The sequence below is a fragment of the Athene cunicularia genome (assembly GCF_003259725.1).
Source record: "Athene cunicularia isolate RWA chromosome 5 unlocalized genomic scaffold, athCun1 chr5_part1, whole genome shotgun sequence".
NCBI classification, from domain to species: Eukaryota; Metazoa; Chordata; class Aves; order Strigiformes; family Strigidae; genus Athene; species Athene cunicularia.
This window is the reverse complement of record NW_020799101.1, coordinates 7315510-7320985: the sequence shown is the minus strand read 5'-3', so window position 1 is coordinate 7320985 and position 5476 is coordinate 7315510.

The window sequence follows — 5476 nt, the reverse complement described above, 5'->3', positions numbered from 1 at the left end:
GAGGGGAGTAAGGGGAGAGGATGGGGGGAGACAGTGGTGGGGGGCAAGGGGCAGGCTTGAGGGTGCCCTCGGGGGTGTGAGGGCCAGAGACAGGGCGGGGGTGAGGGTGCTGTGCCGGAGGGCAGGGTCGTGGGGTGCTGAGGGTGAGGACAAGGTATAGGGGGAAGGGTGCTGTGGAAAGGGGGTGCGGGGTCGGTGCGTGGGGGGCAGGGTGCTGTGCGAAGGGGTGTGAGGGCGCAGTAGGAAGGAGTGTTGTGCAGAGGGGGGCCAGGGATGGTGTATGTGGGAGCTAGAGCTGCACGGAGTGGGAATGGGAGACGGTGCGTGGGGGGGACCAGCGTGCTGTGAGGGGTGAGACAGAAATGGGTGAGGGGAGGCGGGGATGAATGGGGAAAAAGCGGTACAAGATGGGAGAGATGCTCGGGGTGACTTGGGACTGAGTGCACAAGGGACTGGAGCTCTGGGTGGGGTGGGTGGGTGAGAGGAGGTTTGGGGTTCTGTGTGTAAGGACTGTGTGATGGGGAATGGGGAGGTATATTAAATTACTTGGGGTAGAAAACAGCAGAGTTGGGTGTTTGATAAGTAGAGGGAGTATGTGAAGGCACAGAGGTGGTGTGATGGAGAGAAAGGAGGCTGGAAGTGAAGGGTCTGAAGGGTCGTCTCCTGTAAATAGATGGGTTGGGGTGTTTGTGTGAATGCCCTGGAGGATAAGGGCCATGTGCCTGGAAAAAAAGCCACATGAAGAGGACATAGTGTTTGGAAGGAGAGAGAAGGAAAATGGGTGTAGGGGATGTGTATAAGGGGAAAGAAACATAAGTAAGAAGAGTAGGAAGGAGCTTAGTAGTGAAACAAGGGGGATTGATGGTTTGTATGACTGTGTGTCAGAAAGAGGAATTGTGGAGAGAGCAGCACTGCATATCGGAGTTCAGGAGTTCACTGCAGACTAGAATTTGTCTGATGCCATTTCTGTCTTCCAGCTCAGGATTTTTTTTTTTTTTTTTTTTTTTTTAGCTTATGAGCAGCTTTTGTATCCTTCACTTTTTTCCTGTAGTGATGTGGAGACTACATTTTTAAGGGCTTGTACTGCTTTTTCCCTCCCACCCAGAATTATGCAGGACAGATGGCATGCAAGCAAGAGCTCATTTTGGGATGCCTTTATCCTATGAAAAAAACATCACAAGGAAAAGAGAGAAGTGAACCATACTGAGGATTTTTCTCCTGAATGAATGAATTGGACAGTAGTTTCCTAAGTTCCTTTAAGGGACTCTGTGCCTTTTGTGCAAGACCTGAGATGCTGTTGTTGGCTGATCTGTTTTGATGGATAGTGTATTAATTCCTTGATCTTGTACAACTAGTTACCTGTCATATGTTACTGTGAAAAATAATTCCAGCACCTGTGAAGACAGATAAGCACCGTGAGGATAGACGGGTGTGTAAAAGTGTAAATGTAGCTGGAGCACATTCTAGCATGCTTGTGGTAGCTTTATCTGGCCAGCATAAGATGTAGTTGCAGGGGCTTCACTGTGTGTTCATACTGTGATGATCTGTCAAGTCCCCATATGTGGTAATGTATGTTTTGGTGAAGTGTTGTTTGTGGAAACAGTAGAAGAGGACTTTCAGAACCATGCAGTTTGTACACTTGCTAAGTTACTGCAAGGATGAATGCGGGCCCTGTTTCACAGAGTAAATATTTTAAGGAAATTGGATATGGGTGGTTTATGCTGGTATAATTCTTTGTATTCCAAAACAGATGCTTCTGTTGTGAATAATTTTTTTTTGCTTGACTTAAACCAAGTGATGCAAGCTAATCTGAAAATATGTATTTGTGCTGCAATAAGTGTCCTCATGATGTGTGCTTGTCTACTATGTTTGTATTGACACTTATTTAAGCCCTTGGGAATGGGGAGAGAATCCTTTCCTACGTAAGCAAGACAGTCTGTATCTGAGCATTGTACTGGCTGGAAAAATTTCCAATGGAACATATATTTCTTTTAAGTCAGAAAACACATACTTGCTAAAAGCAACATTTTCGGGTAAGCTATAGTTTTCAGTGACTTCTCATTACATAAGCAGGTTTCCATCAAAGCTACCTGGTTTTAAAGCCTTTTCCTGTCATCTTTGTCAGATCTTTAGGTCTGTGGCTCCAAGGGATCTACTGCGTATGAAATGCCTTGAGCTGAGGCTTCTCGGACTATGGTCTGGTGTTTGTGAGCAGCCCTAATGTGTGGAGCGTGTGCAGTGTCAGAGGTGCCTGGGCTACTGTCTTTGAGACCCTGGCTCTTGGTCAGTAGGGCTGTGTGACTTGGAGACCACTGTCTAGGTTTTGCAAAGTATGAGGGCTGTCAGGTTCACTGTTGCAGAGCTGGGAGTTGGCTGGGGCTCTTGGTGTTTATAGGGTTCACAGCTCCTGGCTATGCAACAAGATTCCCCAAATCCTTCCAAGATTTACAAGGGCTTCTATTTGTGTGCTAATATATATGGAATAGTTACAGATGCCTTTGTAATTTATTTTCATTTTCATCATAAAGAAGGTAAAGGGAATGGAAAGCACTGAGATACTGTAGAGCCACTGGCTTCTCTTTGGTATATCTAGGAAAACATTTTGCCAAGATGCATGTTAAGAATCTGCAATCTTGCATTTGTTTGCTGAAGGAGGAAGAGAGTCCTGCACTTGTATTAATACATATTATATAGAAATACAAAGTGGCCTGTCTGGATCATGCTAAGTCCTTGCTCTAATAAGCACAGCAACCTCACTACAAAACATGGGAAATCCCTTCTTTCGTTCTCTAGGGGTTGGAAGAAGGTGTGAGATGAGGTTTTCCCAGGCAGTATTTACATTCCTAGTGTGCCTCAACACTGATGACTTTCACAGAGATGTTTGGTATAGCCAGTGTTTTCCAGTGCAGGTGTGTGAGTCTGTTTCTTTCTGTTTTGACAGTTTTAACAACTAGAGCATTGGTGTGCTGAGGAAGTGTGGGCTTATCCTTGGCTATGAGTGAGAGATTTGCTTTGCTATTGCATGAAGATTTGGGGAAATGCGGGTTTGTAAGTCTGTTGGGCAAAAGGGTGGAAGCAGTGAAGGACAAAAGAGGTGACTGTACAGGTAAATATGGGGGAAGAATGTTTTTTTAGCAAAGTGGCATGTCTTGCAGATCTTTTTGGAGCTTTCTAAAGAAGTCAGTAAGTGGACAAAACAGATTGTTGGATTTGTGAAGGATGCTCAGCAAGATCCTTCACCAGACCTTTTAAAGAATCTGAGCCATCATGGATAAGGGGAAGGTCTTTACAGAACATAGTAACTACTGAAATGATAAGAAATGTAGACTAGAAATAAATAAGCCTCCTAAAGGAGGTGCCAGTGACATTCCATAGAATCTGGGTTGATGATCTGGCAAGCAGGTGAATGGTGAGTTAATGAGATTTGCTGGCAACACTAAATTATTTGAGGTAGTAAAGACTGTAGAAGGATCTGTTACTCTTAGTAGCTGCATAGTAGGATAACACATGAGATTGAGAGTTGCAGGGAGAGGTAGGATTGTTCCTTTCTTCCACATGTGGAATGGTAGCATCTGGACTGGCTACTGTAGTCCTAATGGATAGGATAATGTATCCTTAATGGATAGCTGTGTAAAAACACTTAACCCAATGGTTATTCGTAATACAAGAAAACAGAGTGGGGAGGGGAATGTTAGAAGTTATCAGGAAAAGAATGTGACAGCATGTACATACGCTGTTACAGATCCACAGCACTATCTGCAACTTAAATACTGTGTGCAGTTCTGGTGTGTTTCTCTCTTCTTCCCCTCCCCCCCAAAAACCTCTAATAGAACTAGAAAAGATACAGAGAGGAAGATGGGGTGATCAAGAGGAGGGCTTCTTGAAGAGCTTCTCAGTTGGAATGACTGAATAGACTCAGCCTTTTCAGACTGGAAAAGAGATGATTGAATGGGGACGTAGTAGAGCTCTGTAAATGCAGTAGAATGACATGGCAAGGATGAGCAATTGTTCCATCTCACATAATGCAAAAACTGGGGTGGCCAAGAAATGTATCAGTCAGCTTATTTCAAAGATAGCATATAGGAGTTTTAGAAGCATTAGGTTGTTTTTTTGTTATTGTTGTTTTGGCTTGTTTTTTTTTTTTTTTTTTTCAGAAGAATCTAATTCGGTTGTGAATCTTATGTTGCAGATGTTAAAAGTTTATATGAGTTAAAAAATGACTGGGCAGACAGAATAAAAATGTGCCATGGCAGTTAAAAACCCTTTCTGGTTCAGGAAATCCTTGAGCTACAGATCTTTAGACTCTGGGAGATTATATGAGAGAAGTATAGCAACAAGCTTTCCTCTTGTGTTTTGTGTTCACTGGTAGGCATGTTTGACCTGTGACCTCACTGTTCAGAGGTAGGGTACTGGACTAGGTAGTCCTTTGGTCTGACTTGGCACAGCTGTTCTTTTGAGTCTGCAGAGGAAGATCATGTTCTTTGAGCTCTACAAAGATGCTTTTGAGGGTTTTGGCCATTCTTTTAAAGCAGGCCAAAGAATCAGGGGGAATATGGTTTTGCAGTATAAAGTGTAGGTGTCCCTATGTATTAATACTGGGGTTTTTTTCAGCCTGTGTTTTGGGAAGTGGTGAGCACAAAACTCTGATAGTTATAAGGTATGTTGTCTTGTAAATGCTTAGCCGATGCTTCTGATCTCCTTGTGAGAAGTTGGTAGTAGAGATACTTAGAATTGTGAGAATCTGTGATAAGGTGTCCAGAAATCTAGATTTCTTTAGAGTAAGGTATGAAGTTGTGTATGCAGTACTTTGTGATAAGGACTATGAAATATTCCCTGATGATAGTTGGGGCATATAAAAGGAGATAGCATGCTTGTGTAAAGATGCAAAGAGAGTTCTAGGCCATCCTAGTCCTGATGATATGCCCTTTGGAGATGGGCATGACCAGTCTCCATTATTATGCCGTCTGTCTTGCCATAATAACACCAATGTTCCTCATTGCCATGCTCTTGATGGAAATGGAGGATATGATTGCAGTTAGCCTAATCTCACAATTCTTACTAAGGCTGTCAGTCTCAGGGAGTGACAAGTCATCTCTTCTTGTGAGATACCTGTTGCGTGCTGGGTCATGAACTGGTAAGTTCTTTCACTAGCAAGGGGATACCCCCTTCATGCTCTAGAAGGGGGCTAGTGTGTATCTTTCTATTGAACTTGTAGGAAAGTCCTCACAAAGCACAAACTAGTGAAAGCTTTGATAGGCCCTGTACTGGTCTAGAGTAATTATAATTCCTAGTTCTGTTGCAAATGGTCACAACTAGGTGGGAGTCCATCTTGAGGCTTAACTATGGTCATGTTATACTCTTGAAGCTTGTGAAGGCTGTGTTGAAATTGAGTTTCTGAGCTTGACTGATTTGACCCTGGAAAAGTCTGCAGATACTAGTGGGAAAGGGTTGTCATGCACATTTGAGTTCCAGGGAA